The sequence below is a fragment of the Conger conger genome, chromosome 4, assembly GCF_963514075.1.
Source record: "Conger conger chromosome 4, fConCon1.1, whole genome shotgun sequence".
In the NCBI taxonomy this organism is placed as follows: domain Eukaryota; kingdom Metazoa; phylum Chordata; class Actinopteri; order Anguilliformes; family Congridae; genus Conger; species Conger conger.
The window spans coordinates 68,875,215-68,899,004 of NC_083763.1; the positions used below are offsets into that span (position 1 = coordinate 68,875,215).

Sequence of the window (23,790 nt, forward strand, 5' to 3'; positions counted from 1 at the left end):
AGTGCCGTTAAAAAGCAAATTGTATGGCTTTGTGCTATTCGCGTATGCTAGCTACATCATGCTAACATCGTACAGGGACCAGTAAAGGCTTAGAACACACTAGCACTTAGTTATTGTAAGTTTGATCACCTCTACTGTAAAGTAAAAAAGTGGACAAATTACGTTTTCTGTGAGAAACCTATTGGCGAGCTCACGTGCACACACAGCGGTCTACATTCTAAAGCTCCACTTTGCCCTCCCTACTACAAAGCACATGTTTTGTTAGCATGTTGCTAATTTAGCGATTTTGAATAGGAATGTTAAAAGTGACTCGATTAATATAATAATGAAAACCAGTCGGGAGTATTGTTAAATAATGATTTAGTGTTTACTTACTATATTCTTTATATTTAGGTGAAAATACATGTTATATGCTTGTACCAGTATAACTTAAACTGCTTTGTGTTAGCTAACGTTAGCTAGCTAAACTTATGCTGAATTTAGTAGCAGTTTCTGGCAGGTAGCAAAAACGGGTCCTTGTTTTGTTGCAGAAATGTGGCTATTAATTAATATTTCTGTAAGTAAGAGTCAGAAAGTCGATGTTTCAAGTCAGTACTTAGGTTATTATTCCCTTATTTTTTTAGTGCAGCTCACTCAATTTATAGCAGTTTGGCCGGCTGGCTAACTTTTAAAGCTAGTACCAAGTTAGCTAACAACATACTAACGTTGGCTAAGTTAACACTTAGCTAGGCTATATAACTGTTTACACACAGTAGGGAGGACAACCGAAGAATTTATTTCCGGAAATCAACATGAATATTATGATTAAAATATCAGTTTAACCTTAAATTAACGTGTTGTGGACAATAATTCTGCTTCGGTGGAATTGTGATGTGATGAAATGACTTGTGTGGCCTTTAAGCGCTCATTTTACCAGCATTCCATCAATGTTAAATGCTGGACCCCGACCGCACTGAAAAACGCTAATTTCACTGACCATTCCATTGTTTACATTTATGGAGCTCCAAAATGGTGACGCAACAATAGCTTTTACTGGTTGACTTCACGCGCTCATACGTGGCAGTTGGTGGCAGTTAGAACTGTCAAACGTGTGACTAGCCAGGTCAATATTTTCGCTGGATACTCGGTATGTCCAGTCTTATAAGTCCAAAGTCCCTGGTTACTTTTTAATAGTTTCAATGGATTTTGACAATAGACATGTCCGGCTTCAATCATGTTAACGCTCTCGAGCGTGCGCCTACGCTTAAGTAGCAAATAACCGTGTTGTATCCTTCTAACGTAATTTACATAGCAACTGAACTCTCCGATCACGCGGAATCACCGATAGCGGCCAAGAAAAACTAATGACGATTCAGAAAATGTATAACTTTTAAAGGTTTAAAACAATCCTATGGTGGGACTTTTGCCATTTATGGACGGTGCGACGGAAATTTTCGGTGCCGTTGAACGTATTCGGATGCTTTTATTTATATCGTTTGAATGACCAAGTGCCGTTAAAAAGCAAATTGTATGGCTTTGTGCTATTCGCGTATGCTAGCTACATCATGCTAACATAATGGGACCAGTAAAGGCTTAGAACACGCTAGCACTTAGTGTAAGGTTGATCACCTCTACTGTGAAGTAAAAAAGTGGACAAATTACATTTTCCATGAGAAATGCATTGGTGAACTCACGTGCACATACAACGGTCTACATTCTAAAGCTCCACTTTGCCCTCCCTACACACAGATCTTAAGCTTTGTATTGTTTCACAATTTCTAGCTAGCTAGCCTTACCTATAGCCTTGGTTCAACTTAATTACTGTTTTGTGTAAGGTCGGACTATATTGAGAAGTTAAATAACAAAATGAGATATTATTACGCTAGCAACGGGAAGATAAGAAACTATTAGAAACATAATTTAAACTACTGTGTTACTAACTGCATTTGTACTGTTCTATGCAGATGCCTTTTTTCTTGGTTATGCGTGCATGGTTTAACCTCTGGATAAAGAAGGTAAGTCTACCAGTATGGAGTTACTTTTATCCCATTAACTTGTGAACTTAATACACAACTAGGTTAAATTACAAGTACATAACTTAATTTACAAACAAAAAACATGTACAAAACATGTACTAAAAAGTGCACAACTCAATTTACACAGAAAACGATTTAGCTTTGTGTATGCAATTCTTTTTACAACTGCACATTATGAGTACAAGTTTTTCTTGTTGGCAGTTATGTTATGGCTGAAGTGACATTTTCGATTTGTACTAAGGCTGACTTGTAAAATGGGTCAACCTTTTTCTCTGTCTTGAATCAATTTATTTGTAATGTATTAATGTGAAGTGCCAAATAAGTATATCCAGATGTATTTTATTACAAATTAATGGTGTCTCAATTAAGTACAATCAGTTACAATGTAAGGACACATTTGGCTGGTTTCACAGACACTGATTAAGTTTAGTCCTGGACTAAACTGAGTTTTGTCTGGGGAATGGCCATTAAAAAGATTTTGTCTCGGGCCAGGCATAATCTGTCTGCAAAACTGGCCGATTACATGCTACTTTAGGTAAAGTGCACTAAGCACAGAAATAGTTGGTTCAAGATGGTATGCTTCAAATTGACTTATCATTAGCACCCGGAAATACACTCACTGAGCACTTTTAGGAACACCGGTACACCTATTTATTCATGCAATTATCGAATCAGCCAATTGTGTGGCAGTGTCAACATGGAGGAAAATGTGGAATCCATGCCATGAAGAATTGAGGCTGTTTTGAGAGAAAAGGGAGGCCCTACTCAGCATTAGTGTTTTGAATAAAGTGCTCAGTAAGTATATGTTAAGGATACTTTATTTCACTTGGGTTTGCTATTGTACTTGCATAGCCGCAAAGCTTGCTCTATTTTGGAAGCTTTGTCTTTAGAAAAGGATATTCTGGCCTGTATGGGGATCGAACCACACACTAACCGACTGAGCGTCAACCAATTAATGCTGTCACTGCATTAATGCACAGTCAAAAAAACTATTTCCTTTCTTCTCACTAGTCCCCAATAGTCTATTGGGGACTAGTGAGAAGTCAATAATAGTCAATAGTCAATAATTTTCTGGTCGCCTTTCCCGAGAATAGATACTAGGATGTTAGTTGGAGTTTGCTCACTTTATTTTTATTTCTTGTAAAGTTTTGCACACATTAATTTGTCAATGGTCTTCTGTAAGAGATTAAGGTCAGCAAATTATTTGTTTACTCTAAGTAACAACAATGAAACGGCAATCATACTAACTGACATGCAGAGCGACAATAAATATATTAAAATTATATAATAAATTAAACTGGTAATATGTTTAAGGCATATTAAATATTCTGGATGAACACCAGTAATTATACATTGTCACGCTAATTATACAGTCTAAGTTATGTCCACAAACAGGCTAAAATGTAAAATAACCCTGAAACCACCTAGTAACACCATAGCAATCACCTGGTACACCCAAGCAACCATCTCAAAACACCTTAACCACTGAGTAACACCTTAGCAACCACTTAGTAACTTGAGAGCTACCATCTAGCAACACCCTAGCAACCACCTGATGAACCCTAGCAACAGCATTGCAACACCCTAGCAACCACCTGGTAGACTATAGGAACCATCTACTATCACCCTAGAAATCACATGAAAAACCATAGCAACACCCTAGCAATCACCTGGTACACAATAGCAACCATCTACTAACACCCTGGGAACCATATAGTAACACCATAGCAACCACCTTGTATACTCAAGCAACCAGCTAGCAACACCTTAACCACCAAGTAACACCTGAGCAGCCACCAAGCAACTTTGGAACTAGCTCCTAGAAATGCCCTATCAACGACCTGACCAAATAGCAACTCCCTAGCATCCACCTAGCGACACCTTGAACTCTGAGGAACAGTTTAAGAACCACCTAGCAGCGCCTTACTCTCTGAGGAACAGCTTAGCAAACACCTAGCTAACCCTAGTAACCACCCGCTAAGTCCTAGCAACCACATAGCAACACTCTAGCAACCACCTGGTAGATTGTAGGAACCATCTACTAGCACCCTAGCAACCACCTAACAACACCCTAGCAACCGGCTGATAAACCATAGCAACCAGATAGTAACACCTTAGTAACGACTTGGGACACAATAGCAATCATCTACTAACACCCTGAAACCACCTAGTAACACCATAGCAACCACCTGGTACACCCAGCAACCATCTAGAAACACCATAGCAAACACCAAAGATAAACCCTGGAAACCACAAAGCAACACCCTAGGGACCACCTGATGAACCCGAGCAACCACATTGCAACTCCCTAGTAACCACCAGGTACACTGTAGGAACCGTCGACTATCAATCTAGTATCTATCTAACTTTGAATTGGCCGGAAAATGAACCCGGGCCTATCACGTGGCAGGCGAGAATTCTACCACTGAACCACCAATGCTCACATGACTCATTTTTTTCTTCTTCTCTGAAAAAGAGGAATGTAATTAACTTGGAGGAACATCAAGTTCCTCTCCAAGGAATCGCCACCTTAACATGGTGGAGGGGTTTGTGTGTCCCGGTGATCCTGGGAGCTATGTTGTCGGGGGCACTAGCCTTAGCCCCCAGTAGGGTCTCCCAAGGCAAATTGGTCCCGGGGGAGGGACCAGACTTAAGAGCGATTCAAAGACTCCATGACACGGCCCAACAAGGACCAAGATACCTCGCCCAGAAAAGGGAAACCGGGGCCCCCTTCTGGCGCCAGACCCGGAGGGGAGCTCCTCGGCGAGCGTCTGGTGGCCGGGCCTTATCCTATGGGGCCCGGCCGGGCACAGCCCGAATTGGTCACGTGGGGTCGCCGCCCTGTGGGCTCACCACCTGCAGGGGTCGGCATCGAAGTCGGGTGCTTTGCCCAACGGGCAGTAGGCAAAGGCGGGGATCCGGGCGTGCTAATCCTCGGCGTCGCAGACTGGTTCTGGGGATGTGGAATGTCACCCCTCTGGTGGGGAAGGAACCAGAGCTAGTGCGGGAGGTGGAGCGGTACCAACTAGATATAGTTGGGCTCACCTACACGCACAACACTGGTTCTGGAACCAAACTCCTGGAGAGGGGCTGGACTCTGTTCTTTTCTGGAGTTGCTCAGGGTGAGAGGTGGCGGGCGGGTGTGGGTATACTCACAAGCCACCGGCTGAGCGCCACTGTGTTGGAGTTCCACCCGGGGAACGAGAGGGTCACCTCTCTGCGACTACGTGTTTCTGGGGGAAAGCTCTCCAAACGGTAGTTCAGAGTATCCGGCCTTCTTGGAGTCACTGGGCGGAATCCTGGAAAGGGTGCCACCCGGAGACTCCATAGTTCTGCTGGGCGACTTCAACGCTCACCTGGGCAATGATGGAGAAACCTGGAAGGGGGTGATTGGGAGGAATGGCCTGCCCGATCTTAACCTGAGCGGTGTCTTGTTATTGGACTTCTGTGCTGGTCATGGATTGTCGATAACAAACACCATGTTCGAGCATAGGGTTGCTCATAAGTGTACTTGGTACCAGAGCACCTTAGGCCAAAGATCGATGATCGACTTTGTGGTCGTATCATCAGACCTGCGGCCGTATGTCTTGGACACTCAGGTGAAGAGAGGAGCAGAGCTGTCAACTGATCACCACCTGGTGGTGAGTTGGATCAAGTGGCTGGGGAGGCTGCCAGACAGACCCGGTAAACCCAAACGTGTAGTGAGGGTGAACTGGGAACTTCTGGCAGAGGCCCCCATCCGCGAGGTCTTCAACTCCCACCTCCGGAGGAACTTCTCACGCATCCCGGGGGAGGCTGGGGACATGGGGTCTGAGTGGGCCATGTTCGAAGCCTCCATTGCAGAGGCGGCAAGCAGGAGCTGTGGCCAGAAGGTCATCGGTGCCTGTCGGGGCGGCAACCCAAGAACCCGCTGGTGGACACCAGTGGTGAGGGAGGTCGTCAAACTGAAGAAGGAGGCCTTTCGGGTTTGGCTGGCCCGGGGGTCCCCTGAAGCAGCAGACAGGTACCGGGTGGCCAGAAGGGCTGCGGCTTTGGCAGTCGCTGAAGCAAAAACCCAGGTATGGGAGGAGTTCAGGGAGGCTATGGAGAAGGACTTTCTGCTGGCTTCATCCGACCGTGACCTTCAGCATGCACTGGAGCGGTTTGCAGCCGAGTGTGAAGCGGCTGGGATGAGAGTCAGCACCTCCAAGTCCGAGGCCATGGTTCTCTGCCGGAAAACGGTGGATTGCTCCCTCCGGGTTGGAAACGAGTCATTGCCCCAAGTGAAGGAGTTCAACTATCTCGGGGTCTTGTTCACGAGTGAGGGTAGAAGGGAGTGTGAGATTGACAGGCGGATCGATGCAGCGTCAGCAGTAATGCGGGCGTTGCACCGGACCGTCGTGGTGAAGAGGGAGCTGAGCCGGAAGGCGAAGCTCTCGATTTACCGGTTGATCTACGTCCCAACCCTCACCTATGGTCACGAGCTTTGGGTAGTGACCGAAAGAACGAGATCGCGTATACAAGCGGCTGAAATTAGCTTCCTCCGTCGAGTGGCTGGGCTCAGCCTTAGAGATAGGGTGAGGAGCTCGGACATCCGGAGGGAGCCCGGAGTTGAGCCGCTGCTCCTTCGCGTTGAAAGGAGCCAATTGAGGTGGTTCGGGCATCTGATCAGGATGCCTCCTGGGCGCCTCCCTTTGGAGGTTTTCTGGGCTCGTCCACCTGGGCGGAGACCCCGAGGTAGACCCAGAGCCCGCTGGAGAGATTATATAGCTCTCCTGGCCTGGGAACGCCTCAGGATCCCCCAGTAGGAGCTGGAATGCGTTGCTGGGGAGAGGAACGCCTGGAATACCCAGCTTAGCCCACTGGCACTGCGACTTGACTCCACCGAGCAGCACCTTAACCTCTGAGGAACAGCTTAGCAACCACCTAGTTAACCTTAGTAACCACCCGCTAAATCCTAGCAACCACGTAGCAACACTCTAGCAACCACCTGGTAGACTGTAGGAGCCATCTACAAGCACCCTAGCAACTGTCTGATAAACCATAGCAACCACATAGTAACACCCTAGCAACCACTTGGGACACAATAACAATCATCTACTAACACCCTGAAACCACCTAGGAACACCATAGTAACCACCTGGTACACCCAAGCAACCATCTAGAAACACCTTATGTACTGAGGAACAGCTTAGAAACCACCTAGTAAGCCTTAGTAGCCACCTGCTAAATCCTAGAAACCACATAGCAACACTCTAGCAACCAACTGGTGGACTGTAGAAACCATCTACTAGCAGCCTTGCAACCACCTAACAACACCCTAGCAACCGCCTGATAAACCTTAGCAACCAGATAGTAACACTCTAGCAACCACTTGGGACACAATAGCAATCATCTATGAACACCCTGAAACCACCAAGTAACACCATAGCAGCCACCTGGTATACCCAATCAACCATCTAGAAACACCTTAACCACTGAGTACCACATTTGCAACCATCTAGAAACAGCTTAACCACTGAGTACCACATTTGCAACCATTTAGTATCTTGGGAGCTACCACCTAGGAACACCCTAGTAACCATCTGATAAACCCTAGCAACCACATTGCAACACTCTAGTAACCACCTGGTTCACTATAGGAACCATTTACTACCGATCTAGCAACCACATGATAAACCACAGAAACCACATAGCAACACTCTCGGAACCACCTGTTACACTTAAGCAACCATTTACTAACACTCTAGAAACCACCTAGTTAAACCCTAGCAACCACCTGACTAATCCTAGCAACCACCTAGTAACACCATAGCAAACACTTGGTAAACCCAAGCATCCATCTAGCAATACCTGAACCAGTGAGTAACACATTAGCTACCACCTAGTAACATGTTACCAACCACCTTGCAACACCCCAGCAACCACCTGATGAACCCTAGCAATCACATAGCAACACCCTAGCAGTCACCTGGTACACTCTAGCAGCTATCTGCTAACACTAGCAACCAATAATCCACACCTTATTAAAAACCTTTTACACCATAGCAACCACTTGTTATACCCTTGCAAGGGCTTAGCAACAACCGAGTAACCAAGTGTGACAAATTAGCATCCAACTAGCTAAACCCTAGGAGCCACCTGAGAACACCTTCACCACTGAGGAGCAGCTTTGGGACCACCTGGCAGCACCCTATTTACTACATTACAACCTTGCAGCACCTTAGCAACTGAGGTACAGCTTAGCAACCAACTAGTAGCACCTTATTTTTCGAGTGTAAAAGTGGACGTTGCATTGGCCGGGAATCGAACCCGGGCCTCCCGCGTGGCAGGCGAGAATTCTACCACTGAACCACCAATGCTCACATGACTCCTTTTTTTTTCTTCTCTGAAAAAGAAGAATGTAATTCACTCTGAGGAACATCTTCGCAACCATCCAGTAAACCCTAGAAACCACACAGAAACACCCTAGCAAGCAACTAGCAACTCCCTAGCATCCACCTAGCAACACATTGAACTCTGAGGAACAGTTTAAGAACCACCTAGCAGCGCCTTACCCTCTGAGGAACAGCTTAGCAAACACCTAGTTAACCCTAGTAACCACCCGCACAGTCCTAGGAACCACAGAGCAACACTCTAGCAACCACCTGGTAGATTGTAGGAACCATCTACTAGCACCCTAGCAACCACCTAACAACACCCTAGCAACCGGCTGATAAACCATAGCAACCAGATAGTAACACCCTTAGTAACCACTTGGGACACAATAGCAATCATCTACTAACACCCTGAAACCACCTAGTAACACCATAGCAACCACCTGGTACACCCAGCAACCATCTAGAAACAGCTTAACCACTGCGTACCACCTTTGCAACAACTTAGTAACTTGGGAGCTACCTCCTAGGAACACCCTAGTTACCACCTGGTTCACTATAGGAATCATCTCCTACCAATCTAGCAACCACATGATAAACCATAGCAACCACATAGCAACACTCTAGGAACCACCTGTTATACATAAGCAACCATTTACTAACATCCTAGAAACTACCTAGTTAAACCCTAGCAACCACCTGACTAATCCTAGCAACCAGCTAGTAACACCATAGCAAACACTTGGTACACCCAAGCATCCATCTAGCAATACCTGAACCAGCGAGTAACACATTAGCTACCGCCTAGTAACATGTTACCAACCACCCTGCAACACCCCAGCAACCACCTGATGAACCCAAGCAACCACATAGCAACACCCTAGCAGTCACCTGGTACACTCTAGCAGCCATCTGCTAACACTAGCTACCAATAATCCACACCTTATTAAAAACCTTTTACACCATAGCAACCACTTGTTATACCCTTGCAAGGGCTTAGCAACAACCGAGTAACCAAGTGTGACGAATTAGCATCCAACTAGCTAAACCCTAGGAGCCACCTGAGAACACCTTCACCACTGAGGAGCAGCTTTGGGACCACCTGGCAGCACCCTATTTACTACATTACAACCTTGCAGCACCTTAGCAACTGAGGTACAGCTTAGCAACCAACTAGTAGCACCTTATTTTTCGAGTGTAAAAGTGGACGTTGCATTGGCCGGGAATCGAACCCGGGCCTCCCGCGTGGCAGGCGAGAATTCTACCACTGAACCACCAATGCTCACATGACTCCTTTTTTTTTTCTTCTCTGAAAAAGAGGAATGTAATTAACTTGGAGGAACATCTTCGCAACCATCCAGTAAACCCTAGAAACCACATAGAAACACCTTAGCAAGCAACTAGCAAGCAACTAGCAACTCCCTAGCATCCACCTAGCAACACCTTGAACTCTGAGGAACAGTTTAAGAACCACCTAGCAGCGCCTTACCCTCTGAGGAACAGCTTAGCAAACACCTAGCTAACCCTAGTAACCACCCGCTAAGTCCTAGCAACCACATAGCAACACTCTAGCAACCACCTGGTAGATTGTAGGAACCATCTACTAGCACCCTAGCAACCACCTAACAACACCCTAGCAACCGGCTGATAAACCATAGCAACCAGATAGTAACACCTTAATAACGACTTGGGACACAATAGCAATCATCTACTAACACCCTGAAACTACCTAGTAACACCATAGCAACCACCTGGTACACCCAGCAACCATCTAGAAACACCATAGCAAACACCATAGGTAAACCCTGGAAACCACAAAGCAACACCCTAGGGACCACCTGATGAACCCGAGCAACCACATTGCAACTCCCTAGTAACCACCAGGTGCACTGTAGTAACCTGTAGCACTGTAGCAATCTAGTATCTATCTAACTTTGAATTGGCCGGAAATCGAACCCGCGCCTATCACGTGGCAGGCGAGAATTCTACCACTGAACCACCAATGCTCACATGACTCATTTTTTTCTTCTTCTCTGAAAAAGAGGAATGTAATTAACTTGGAGGAACATCAAGTTCCTCTCCAAGGAATCGCCACCTTAACATGGTGGAGGGGTTTGTGTGTCCCGGTGATCCTGGGAGCTATGTTGTCGGGGGCACTAGCCTTAGCCCCCAGTAGGGTCTCCCAAGGCAAATTGGTCCCGGGGGAGGGACCAGACTTAAGAGCGATTCAAAGACTCCATGACACGACCCAACAAGGACCAAGATACCTCGCCCGGAAAACCGGGGCCCCCTTCTGGCGCCAGACCCGGGAGGGGAGCTCCTCGGCGAGCGTCTGGTGGCCGGGCCTTATCCTATGGGGCCCGGCCGGGCACAGCCCGAATTGGTCACGTGGGGTCGCCGCCCTGTGGGCTCACCACCTGCAGGGGTCGGCATCGAAGTCGGGTGCTTTGCCCAACGGGCAGTAGGCAAAGGCGGGGATCCGGGCGTGCTAATCCTCGGCGTCGCAGACTGGTTCTGGGGATGTGGAATGTCACCCCTCTGGTGGGGAAGGAACCAGAGCTAGTGCGGGAGGTGGAGCGGTACCAACTAGATATAGTTGGGCTCACCTACACGCACAACACTGGTTCTGGAACCAAACTCCTGGAGAGGGGCTGGACTCTGTTCTTTTCTGGAGTTGCTCAGGGTGAGAGGCGGCGGGCGGGTGTGGGTATACTCACAAGCCACCGGCTGAGCGCCACTGTGTTGGAGTTCCACCCGGGGAACGAGAGGGTCACCTCTCTGCGACTACGTGTTTCTGGGGGAAAGCTCTCCAAACGGTAGTTCAGAGTATCCGGCCTTCTTGGAGTCACTGGGCGGAATCCTGGAAAGGGTGCCACCCGGAGACTCCATAGTTCTGCTGGGCGACTTCAACGCTCACCTGGGCAATGATGGAGAAACCTGGAAGGGGGTGATTGGGAGGAATGGCCTGCCCGATCTTAACCTGAGCGGTGTCTTGTTATTGGACTTCTGTGCTGGTCATGGATTGTCGATAACAAACACCATGTTCGAGCATAGGGTTGCTCATAAGTGTACTTGGTACCAGAGCACCTTAGGCCAAAGATCGATGATCGACTTTGTGGTCGTATCATCAGACCTGCGGCCGTATGTCTTGGACACTCAGGTGAAGAGAGGAGCAGAGCTGTCAACTGATCACCACCTGGTGGTGAGTTGGATCAAGTGGCTGGGGAGGCTGCCAGACAGACCCGGTAAACCCAAACGTGTAGTGAGGGTGAACTGGGAACTTCTGGCAGAGGCCCCCATCCGCGAGGTCTTCAACTCCCACCTCCGGAGGAACTTCTCACGCATCCCGGGGGAGGCTGGGGACATGGGGTCTGAGTGGGCCATGTTCGAAGCCTCCATTGCAGAGGCGGCAAGCAGGAGCTGTGGCCAGAAGGTCATCGGTGCCTGTCGGGGCGGCAACCCAAGAACCCGCTGGTGGACACCAGTGGTGAGGGAGGTCGTCAAACTGAAGAAGGAGGCCTTTCGGGTTTGGCTGGCCCGGGGGTCCCCTGAAGCAGCAGACAGGTACCGGGTGGCCAGAAGGGCTGCGGCTTTGGCAGTCGCTGAAGCAAAAACCCAGGTATGGGAGGAGTTCAGGGAGGCTATGGAGAAGGACTTTCTGCTGGCTTCATCCGACCGTGACCTTCAGCATGCACTGGAGCGGTTTGCAGCCGAGTGTGAAGCGGCTGGGATGAGAGTCAGCACCTCCAAGTCCGAGGCCATGGTTCTCTGCCGGAAAACGGTGGATTGCTCCCTCCGGGTTGGAAACGAGTCATTGCCCCAAGTGAAGGAGTTCAACTATCTCGGGGTCTTGTTCACGAGTGAGGGTAGAAGGGAGTGTGAGATTGACAGGCGGATCGATGCAGCGTCAGCAGTAATGCGGGCGTTGCACCGGACCGTCGTGGTGAAGAGGGAGCTGAGCCGGAAGGCGAAGCTCTCGATTTACCGGTTGATCTACGTCCCAACCCTCACCTATGGTCACGAGCTTTGGGTAGTGACCGAAAGAACGAGATCGCGTATACAAGCGGCTGAAATTAGCTTCCTCCGTCGAGTGGCTGGGCTCAGCCTTAGAGATAGGGTGAGGAGCTCGGACATCCGGAGGGAGCCCGGAGTTGAGCCGCTGCTCCTTCGCGTTGAAAGGAGCCAATTGAGGTGGTTCGGGCATCTGATCAGGATGCCTCCTGGGCGCCTCCCTTTGGAGGTTTTCTGGGCTCGTCCACCTGGGCGGAGACCCCGAGGTAGACCCAGAGCCCGCTGGAGAGATTATATAGCTCTCCTGGCCTGGGAACGCCTCAGGATCCCCCAGTAGGAGCTGGAATGCGTTGCTGGGGAGAGGAACGCCTGGAATACCCAGCTTAGCCCACTGGCACTGCGACTTGACTCCACCGAGCAGCACCTTAACCTCTGAGGAACAGCTTAGCAACCACCTAGTTAACCTTAGTAACCACCCGCTAAATCCTAGCAACCACGTAGCAACACTCTAGCAACCACCTGGTAGACTGTAGGAGCCATCTACAAGCACCCTAGCAACTGTCTGATAAACCATAGCAACCACATAGTAACACCCTAGCAACCACTTGGGACACAATAACAATCATCTACTAACACCCTGAAACCACCTAGGAACACCATAGTAACCACCTGGTACACCCAAGCAACCATCTAGAAACACCTTATGTACTGAGGAACAGCTTAGAAACCACCTAGTAAGCCTTAGTAGCCACCTGCTAAATCCTAGAAACCACATAGCAACACTCTAGCAACCAACTGGTGGACTGTAGAAACCATCTACTAGCAGCCTTGCAACCACCTAACAACACCCTAGCAACCGCCTGATAAACCTTAGCAACCAGATAGTAACACTCTAGCAACCACTTGGGACACAATAGCAATCATCTATGAACACCCTGAAACCACCAAGTAACACCATAGCAGCCACCTGGTATACCCAATCAACCATCTAGAAACACCTTAACCACTGAGTACCACATTTGCAACCATCTAGAAACAGCTTAACCACTGAGTACCACATTTGCAACCATTTAGTATCTTGGGAGCTACCACCTAGGAACACCCTAGTAACCATCTGATAAACCCTAGCAACCACATTGCAACACTCTAGTAACCACCTGGTTCACTATAGGAACCATTTACTACCGATCTAGCAACCACATGATAAACCACAGAAACCACATAGCAACACTCTCGGAACCACCTGTTACACTTAAGCAACCATTTACTAACACTCTAGAAACCACCTAGTTAAACCCTAGCAACCACCTGACTAATCCTAGCAACCACCTAGTAACACCATAGCAAACACTTGGTAAACCCAAGCATCCATCTAGCAATACCTGAACCAGTGAGTAACACATTAGCTACCACCTAGTAACATGTTACCAACCACCTTGCAACACCCCAGCAACCACCTGATGAACCCTAGCAATCACATAGCAACACCCTAGCAGTCACCTGGTACACTCTAGCAGCTATCTGCTAACACTAGCAACCAATAATCCACACCTTATTAAAAACCTTTTACACCATAGCAACCACTTGTTATACCCTTGCAAGGGCTTAGCAACAACCGAGTAACCAAGTGTGACAAATTAGCATCCAACTAGCTAAACCCTAGGAGCCACCTGAGAACACCTTCACCACTGAGGAGCAGCTTTGGGACCACCTGGCAGCACCCTATTTACTACATTACAACCTTGCAGCACCTTAGCAACTGAGGTACAGCTTAGCAACCAACTAGTAGCACCTTATTTTTCGAGTGTAAAAGTGGACGTTGCATTGGCCGGGAATCGAACCCGGGCCTCCCGCGTGGCAGGCGAGAATTCTACCACTGAACCACCAATGCTCACATGACTCCTTTTTTTTTCTTCTCTGAAAAAGAAGAATGTAATTCACTCTGAGGAACATCTTCGCAACCATCCAGTAAACCCTAGAAACCACACAGAAACACCCTAGCAAGCAACTAGCAACTCCCTAGCATCCACCTAGCAACACATTGAACTCTGAGGAACAGTTTAAGAACCACCTAGCAGCGCCTTACCCTCTGAGGAACAGCTTAGCAAACACCTAGTTAACCCTAGTAACCACCCGCACAGTCCTAGGAACCACAGAGCAACACTCTAGCAACCACCTGGTAGATTGTAGGAACCATCTACTAGCACCCTAGCAACCACCTAACAACACCCTAGCAACCGGCTGATAAACCATAGCAACCAGATAGTAACACCCTTAGTAACCACTTGGGACACAATAGCAATCATCTACTAACACCCTGAAACCACCTAGTAACACCATAGCAACCACCTGGTACACCCAGCAACCATCTAGAAACAGCTTAACCACTGCGTACCACCTTTGCAACAACTTAGTAACTTGGGAGCTACCTCCTAGGAACACCCTAGTTACCACCTGGTTCACTATAGGAATCATCTCCTACCAATCTAGCAACCACATGATAAACCATAGCAACCACATAGCAACACTCTAGGAACCACCTGTTATACATAAGCAACCATTTACTAACATCCTAGAAACTACCTAGTTAAACCCTAGCAACCACCTGACTAATCCTAGCAACCAGCTAGTAACACCATAGCAAACACTTGGTACACCCAAGCATCCATCTAGCAATACCTGAACCAGCGAGTAACACATTAGCTACCGCCTAGTAACATGTTACCAACCACCCTGCAACACCCCAGCAACCACCTGATGAACCCAAGCAACCACATAGCAACACCCTAGCAGTCACCTGGTACACTCTAGCAGCCATCTGCTAACACTAGCTACCAATAATCCACACCTTATTAAAAACCTTTTACACCATAGCAACCACTTGTTATACCCTTGCAAGGGCTTAGCAACAACCGAGTAACCAAGTGTGACGAATTAGCATCCAACTAGCTAAACCCTAGGAGCCACCTGAGAACACCTTCACCACTGAGGAGCAGCTTTGGGACCACCTGGCAGCACCCTATTTACTACATTACAACCTTGCAGCACCTTAGCAACTGAGGTACAGCTTAGCAACCAACTAGTAGCACCTTATTTTTCGAGTGTAAAAGTGGACGTTGCATTGGCCGGGAATCGAACCCGGGCCTCCCGCGTGGCAGGCGAGAATTCTACCACTGAACCACCAATGCTCACATGACTCCTTTTTTTTTTCTTCTCTGAAAAAGAGGAATGTAATTAACTTGGAGGAACATCTTCGCAACCATCCAGTAAACCCTAGAAACCACATAGAAACACCTTAGCAAGCAACTAGCAAGCAACTAGCAACTCCCTAGCATCCACCTAGCAACACCTTGAACTCTGAGGAACAGTTTAAGAACCACCTAGCAGCGCCTTACCCTCTGAGGAACAGCTTAGCAAACACCTAGCTAACCCTAGTAACCACCCGCTAAGTCCTAGCAACCACATAGCAACACTCTAGCAACCACCTGGTAGATTGTAGGAACCATCTACTAGCACCCTAGCAACCACCTAACAACACCCTAGCAACCGGCTGATAAACCATAGCAACCAGATAGTAACACCTTAATAACGACTTGGGACACAATAGCAATCATCTACTAACACCCTGAAACTACCTAGTAACACCATAGCAACCACCTGGTACACCCAGCAACCATCTAGAAACACCATAGCAAACACCATAGGTAAACCCTGGAAACCACAAAGCAACACCCTAGGGACCACCTGATGAACCCGAGCAACCACATTGCAACTCCCTAGTAACCACCAGGTGCACTGTAGTAACCTGTAGCACTGTAGCAATCTAGTATCTATCTAACTTTGAATTGGCCGGAAATCGAACCCGCGCCTATCACGTGGCAGGCGAGAATTCTACCACTGAACCACCAATGCTCACATGACTCATTTTTTTCTTCTTCTCTGAAAAAGAGGAATGTAATTAACTTGGAGGAACATCAAGTTCCTCTCCAAGGAATCGCCACCTTAACATGGTGGAGGGGTTTGTGTGTCCCGGTGATCCTGGGAGCTATGTTGTCGGGGGCACTAGCCTTAGCCCCCAGTAGGGTCTCCCAAGGCAAATTGGTCCCGGGGGAGGGACCAGACTTAAGAGCGATTCAAAGACTCCATGACACGACCCAACAAGGACCAAGATACCTCGCCCGGAAAACCGGGGCCCCCTTCTGGCGCCAGACCCGGGAGGGGAGCTCCTCGGCGAGCGTCTGGTGGCCGGGCCTTATCCTATGGGGCCCGGCCGGGCACAGCCCGAATTGGTCACGTGGGGTCGCCGCCCTGTGGGCTCACCACCTGCAGGGGTCGGCATCGAAGTCGGGTGCTTTGCCCAACGGGCAGTAGGCAAAGGCGGGGATCCGGGCGTGCTAATCCTCGGCGTCGCAGACTGGTTCTGGGGATGTGGAATGTCACCCCTCTGGTGGGGAAGGAACCAGAGCTAGTGCGGGAGGTGGAGCGGTACCAACTAGATATAGTTGGGCTCACCTACACGCACAACACTGGTTCTGGAACCAAACTCCTGGAGAGGGGCTGGACTCTGTTCTTTTCTGGAGTTGCTCAGGGTGAGAGGCGGCGGGCGGGTGTGGGTATACTCACAAGCCACCGGCTGAGCGCCACTGTGTTGGAGTTCCACCCGGGGAACGAGAGGGTCACCTCTCTGCGACTACGTGTTTCTGGGGGAAAGCTCTCCAAACGGTAGTTCAGAGTATCCGGCCTTCTTGGAGTCACTGGGCGGAATCCTGGAAAGGGTGCCACCCGGAGACTCCATAGTTCTGCTGGGCGACTTCAACGCTCACCTGGGCAATGATGGAGAAACCTGGAAGGGGGTGATTGGGAGGAATGGCCTGCCCGATCTTAACCTGAGCGGTGTCTTGTTATTGGACTTCTGTGCTGGTCATGGATTGTCGATAACAAACACCATGTTCGAGCATAGGGTTGCTCATAAGTGTACTTGGTACCAGAGCACCTTAGGCCAAAGATCGATGATCGACTTTGTGGTCGTATCATCAGACCTGCGGCCGTATGTCTTGGACACTCAGGTGAAGAGAGGAGCAGAGCTGTCAACTGATCACCACCTGGTGGTGAGTTGGATCAAGTGGCTGGGGAGGCTGCCAGACAGACCCGGTAAACCCAAACGTGTAGTGAGGGTGAACTGGGAACTTCTGGCAGAGGCCCCCATCCGCGAGGTCTTCAACTCCCACCTCCGGAGGAACTTCTCACGCATCCCGGGGGAGGCTGGGGACATGGGGTCTGAGTGGGCCATGTTCAAAGCCTCCATTGCAGAGGCGGCAAGCAGGAGCTGTGCCAGAAGGTCATCGGTGCCTGTCGGGGCGGCAACCCAAGAACCCGCTGGTGGACACCAGTGGTGAGGGAGGTCGTCAAACTGAAGAAGGAGGCCTTTCGGGTTTGGCTGGCCCGGGGGTCCCCTGAAGCAGCAGACAGGTACCGGGTGGCCAGAAGGGCTGCGGCTTTGGCAGTCGCTGAAGCAAAAACCCAGGTATGGGAGGAGTTCAGGGAGGCTATGGAGAAGGACTTTCTGCTGGCTTCATCCAACCGTGACCTTCAGCATGCACTGGAGCGGTTTGCAGCCGAGTGTGAAGCGGCTGGGATGAGAGTCAGCACCTCCAAGTCCGAGGCCATGGTTCTCTGCCGGAAAACGGTGGATTGCTCCCTCCGGGTTGGAAACGAGTCATTGCCCCAAGTGAAGGAGTTCAACTATCTCGGGGTCTTGTTCACGAGTGAGGGTAGAAGGGAGTGTGAGATTGACAGGCGGATCGATGCAGCGTCAGCAGTAATGCGGGCGTTGCACCGGACCGTCGTGGTGAAGAGGGAGCTGAGCCGGAAGGCGAAGCTCTCGATTTACCGGTTGATCTACGTCCCAACCCTTACCTATGGTCACGAGCTTTGGGTAGTGACCGAAAGAACGAGATCGCGTATACAAGCGGCTGAAATTAGCTTCCTCCGTCGAGTGGCTGGGCTCAGCCTTAGAGATAGGGTGAGGAGCTCGGACATCCGGAGGGAGCCCGGAGTAGAGCCGCTGCTCCTTCGCGTTGAAAGGAGCCAATTGAGGTGGTTCGGGCATCTGATCAGGATGCCTCCTGGGCGCCTCCCTTTGGAGGTTTTCTGGGCTCGTCCACCTGGGCGGAGACCCCGAGGTAGACCCAGAGCCCGCTGGAGAGATTATATAGCTCTCCTGGCCTGGGAACGCCTCAGGATCCCCCAGTAGGAGCTGGAATGCGTTGCTGGGGAGAGGAACGCCTGGAATACCCAGCTTAGCCCACTGGCACTGCGACTTGACTCCACCGAGCAGCACCTTAACCTCTGAGGAACAGCTTAGCAACCACCTAGTTAACCTTAGTAACCACCCGCTAAATCCTAGCAACCACGTAGCAACACTCTAGCAACCACCTGGTAGACTGTAGGAGCCATCTACAAGCACCCTAGCAACTGTCTGATAAACCATAGCAACCACATAGTAACACCCTAGCAACCACTTGGGACACAATAACAATCATCTACTAACACCCTGAAACCACCTAGGAACACCATAGTAACCACCTGGTACACCCAAGCAACAATCTAGAAACACCTTATCTACTGAGGAACAGCTTAGAAACCACCTAGTAAGCCTTAGTAGCCACCTGCTAAATCCTAGAAACCACATAGCAACACTCTAGCAACCAACTGGTGGACTGTAGAAACCATCTACTAGCAGCCTTGCAACCACCTAACAACACCCTAGCAACCGCCTGATAAACCTTAGCAACCAGATAGTAACACTCTAGCAACCACTTGGGACACAATAGCAATCATCTATGAACACCCTGAAACCACCAAGTAACACCATAGCAGCCACCTGGTATACCCAATCAACCATCTAGAAACACCTTAACCACTGAGTACCACATTTGCAACCATCTAGAAACAGCTTAACCACTGAGTACCACATTTGCAACCATTTAGTATCTTGGGAGCTACCACCTAGGAACACCCTAGTAACCATCTGATAAACCCTAGCAACCACATTGCAACACTCTAGTAACCACCTGGTTCACTATAGGAACCATTTACTACCAATCTAGCAACCACATGATAAACCACAGAAACCACATAGCAACACTCTCGGAACCACCTGTTACACTTAAGCAACCATTTACTAACACTCTAGAAACCACCTAGTTAAACCCTAGCAACCACCTGACTAATCCTAGCAACCACCTAGTAACACCATAGCAAACACTTGGTAAACCCAAGCATCCATCTAGCAATACCTGAACCAGTGAGTAACACATTAGCTACCACCTAGTAACATGTTACCAACCACCTTGCAACACCCCAGCAACCACCTGATGAACCCTAGCAATCACATAGCAACACCCTAGCAGTCACCTGGTACACTCTAGCAGCTATCTGCTAACACTAGCTACCAATAATCCACACCTTATTAAAAACCTTTTACACCATAGCAACCACTTGTTATACCCTTGCAAGGGCTTAGCAACAACCGAGTAACCAAGTGTGACAAATTAGCATCCAACTAGCTAAACCCTAGGAGCCACCTGAGAACACCTTCACCACTGAGGAGCAGCTTTAGGACCACCTGGCAGCACCCTATTTACTACATTACAACCTTGCAGCACCTTAGCAACTGAGGTACAGCTTAGCAACCAACTAGTAGCACCTTATTTTTCGAGTGTAAAAGTGGACGTTGCATTGGCCGGGAATCGAACCCGGGCCTCCCGCGTGGCAGGCGAGAATTCTACCACTGAACCACCAATGCTCACATGACTCCTTTTTTTTTTTCTTCTCTGAAAAAGAAGAATGTAATTCACTCTGAGGAACATCTTCGCAACCATCCAGTAAACCCTAGAAACCACACAGAAACACCCTAGCAAGCAACTAGCAACTCCCTAGCATCCACCTAGCAACACCTTGAACTCTGAGGAACAGTTTAAGAACCACCTAGCAGCGCCTTACCCTCTGAGGAACAGCTTAGCAAACACCTAGTTAACCCTAGTAACCACCCGCTCAGTCCTAGGAACCACATAGCAGCACTCTAGCAACCACCTGGTAGATTGTAGGAACCATCTACTAGCACCCTAGCAACCACCTAACAACACCCTAGCAACCGGCTGATAAACCATAGCAACCAGATAGTAACACCCTTAGTAACCACTTGGGACACAATAGCAATCATCTACTAACACCCTGAAACCACCTAGTAACACCATAGCAACCACCTGGTACACCCAGCAACCATCTAGAAACAGCTTAACCACTGCGTACCACCTTTGCAACAACTTAGTAACTTGGGAGCTACCTCCTAGGAACACCCTAGTTACCACCTGGTTCACTATAGGAATCATCTCCAACCAATATAGCAACCACATGATAAACCATAGGAACCACATAGCAACACTCTAGGAACCACCTGTTATACATAAGCAACCATTTACTAACATCCTAGAAACTACCTAGTTAAACCCTAGCAACCACCTGACTAATCCTAGCAACCAGCTAGTAACACCATAGCAAACACTTGGTACACCCAAGCATCCATCTAGCAATACCTGAACCAGCGAGTAACACATTAGCTACCGCCTAGTAACATGTTACCAACCACCCTGCAACACCCTAGCAACCACCTGATGAACCCAAGCAACCACATAGCAACACCCTAGCAGTCACCTGGTACACTCTAGCAGCCATCTGCTATCACTAGCTACCAATAATCCACACCTTATTAAAAACCTTTTACACCATAGCAACCACTTGTTATACCCTTGCAAGGGCTTAGCAACAACCGAGTAACCAAGTGTGACAAATTAGCATCCAACTAGCTAAACCCTAGGAGCCACCTGAGAACACCTTCACCACTGAGGAGCAGCTTTGGGACCACCTGGCAGCACCCTATTTACTACATTACAACCTTGCAGCACCTTAGCAACTGAGGTACAGCTTAGCAACCAACTAGTAGCACCTCATTTTTCGAGTGTAAAAGTGGACGTTGCATTGGCCGGGAATCGAACCCGGGCCTCCCGCGTGGCAGGCGAGAATTCTACCACTGAACCACCAATGCTCACATGACTCCTTTTTTTTTTCTTCTCTGAAAAAGAGGAATGTAATTAACTTGGAGGAACATCTTCGCAACCATCCAGTAAACCCTAGAAACCACATAGAAACACCCTAGCAAGCAACTAGCAAGCAACTAGCAACTCCCTAGCATCCACCTAGCAACACCTTGAACTCTGAGGAACAGTTTAAGAACCACCTAGCAGCGCCTTACCCTCTGAGGAACAGCTTAGCAAACACCTAGTTAACCCTAGTAACCACCCGCTCAGTCCTAGGAACCACATAGCAGCACTCTAGCAACCACCTGGTAGATTGTAGGAACCATCTACTAGCACCCTAGCAACCACCTAACAACACCCTAGCAACCGGCTGATAAACCATAGCAACCAGATAGTAACACCCTTAGTAACCACTTGGGACACAATAGCAATCATCTACTAACACCCTGAAACCACCTAGTAACACCATAGCAACCACCTGGTACACCCAGCAACCATCTAGAAACAGCTTAACCACTGCGTACCACCTTTGCAACAACTTAGTAACTTGGGAGCTACCTCCTAGGAACACCCTAGTTACCACCTGGTTCACTATAGGAATCATCTCCAACCAATATAGCAACCACATGATAAACCATAGGAACCACATAGCAACACTCTAGGAACCACCTGTTATACATAAGCAACCATTTACTAACATCCTAGAAACTACCTAGTTAAACCCTAGCAACCACCTGACTAATCCTAGCAACCAGCTAGTAACACCATAGCAAACACTTGGTACACCCAAGCATCCATCTAGCAATACCTGAACCAGCGAGTAACACATTAGCTACCGCCTAGTAACATGTTACCAACCACCCTGCAACACCCTAGCAACCACCTGATGAACCCAAGCAACCACATAGCAACACCCTAGCAGTCACCTGGTACACTCTAGCAGCCATCTGCTATCACTAGCTACCAATAATCCACACCTTATTAAAAACCTTTTACACCATAGCAACCACTTGTTATACCCTTGCAAGGGCTTAGCAACAACCGAGTAACCAAGTGTGACAAATTAGCATCCAACTAGCTAAACCCTAGGAGCCACCTGAGAACACCTTCACCACTGAGGAGCAGCTTTGGGACCACCTGGCAGCACCCTATTTGCTACATTACAACCTTGCAGCACCTTAGCAACTGAGGTACAGCTTAGCAACCAACTAGTAGCACCTCATTTTTCGAGTGTAAAAGTGGACGTTGCATTGGCCGGGAATCGAACCCGGGCCTCCCGCGTGGCAGGCGAGAATTCTACCACTGAACCACCAATGCTCACATGACTCCTTTTTTTTTTCTTCTCTGAAAAAGAGGAATGTAATTAACTTGGAGGAACATCTTCGCAACCATCCAGTAAACCCTAGAAACCACATAGAAACACCCTAGCAAGCAACTAGCAACTCCCTAGCATCCACCTAGCAACACCTTGAACTCTGAGGAACAGTTTAAGAACCACCTAGCAGCGCCTTACCCTCTGAGGAACAGCTTAGCAAACACCTAGTTAACCCTAGTAACCACCCGCTCAGTCCTAGGAACCACATAGCAGCACTCTAGCAACCACCTGGTAGATTGTAGGAACCATCTACTAGCACCCTAGCAACCACCTAACAACACCCTAGCAACCGGCTGATAAACCATAGCAACCAGATAGTAACACCCTTAGTAACCACTTGGGACACAATAGCAATCATCTACTAACACCCTGAAACCACCTAGTAACCCCATAGCAACCACCTGGTACACCCAGCAACCATCTAGAAACAGCTTAACCACTGCGTACCACCTTTGCAACAACTTAGTAACTTGGGAGCTACCTCCTAGGAACACCCTAGTTACCACCTGGTTCACTATAGGAATCATCTCCAACCAATATAGCAACCACATGATAAACCATAGGAACCACATAGCAACACTCTAGGAACCACCTGTTATACATAAGCAACCATTTACTAACATCCTAGAAACTACCTAGTTAAACCCTAGCAACCACCTGACTAATCCTAGCAACCAGCTAGTAACACCATAGCAAACACTTGGTACACCCAAGCATCCATCTAGCAATACCTGAACCAGCGAGTAACACATTAGCTACCGCCTAGTAACATGTTACCAACCACCCTGCAACACCCTAGCAACCACCTGATGAACCCAAGCAACCACATAGCAACACCCTAGCAGTCACCTGGTACACTCTAGCAGCCATCTGCTATCACTAGCTACCAATAATCCACACCTTATTAAAAACCTTTTACACCATAGCAACCACTT

At 48.6% G+C, this 23,790-nt stretch overlaps 7 non-coding genes across 7 annotated transcripts; all 7 read right to left on the minus strand.

Annotated features, from left to right (window-relative positions):
• Window positions 1-8,285: 8,285 nt before the first annotated feature.
• Window positions 8,286-8,356, minus strand: trnag-gcc (transfer RNA glycine (anticodon GCC)). Its single transcript has one exon. It is a non-coding gene; the product is annotated as a tRNA-Gly (tRNA).
• Window positions 8,357-9,582: 1,226 nt separating this feature from the next.
• Window positions 9,583-9,653, minus strand: trnag-gcc (transfer RNA glycine (anticodon GCC)). Its single transcript has one exon. It is a non-coding gene; the product is annotated as a tRNA-Gly (tRNA).
• Window positions 9,654-14,202: 4,549 nt separating this feature from the next.
• Window positions 14,203-14,273, minus strand: trnag-gcc (transfer RNA glycine (anticodon GCC)). The gene has a single exon. It is a non-coding gene; the product is annotated as a tRNA-Gly (tRNA).
• Window positions 14,274-15,499: 1,226 nt separating this feature from the next.
• On the minus strand, window positions 15,500-15,570 carry trnag-gcc (transfer RNA glycine (anticodon GCC)). The gene has a single exon. It is a non-coding gene; the product is annotated as a tRNA-Gly (tRNA).
• A 4,548-nt stretch (window positions 15,571-20,118) lies between these two features.
• On the minus strand, window positions 20,119-20,189 carry trnag-gcc (transfer RNA glycine (anticodon GCC)). The gene has a single exon. It is a non-coding gene; the product is annotated as a tRNA-Gly (tRNA).
• Window positions 20,190-21,417: 1,228 nt separating this feature from the next.
• trnag-gcc (transfer RNA glycine (anticodon GCC)) lies at window positions 21,418-21,488 on the minus strand. Its single transcript has one exon. It is a non-coding gene; the product is annotated as a tRNA-Gly (tRNA).
• A 1,238-nt stretch (window positions 21,489-22,726) lies between these two features.
• Window positions 22,727-22,797, minus strand: trnag-gcc (transfer RNA glycine (anticodon GCC)). The gene has a single exon. It is a non-coding gene; the product is annotated as a tRNA-Gly (tRNA).
• Window positions 22,798-23,790: the final 993 nt, after the last annotated feature.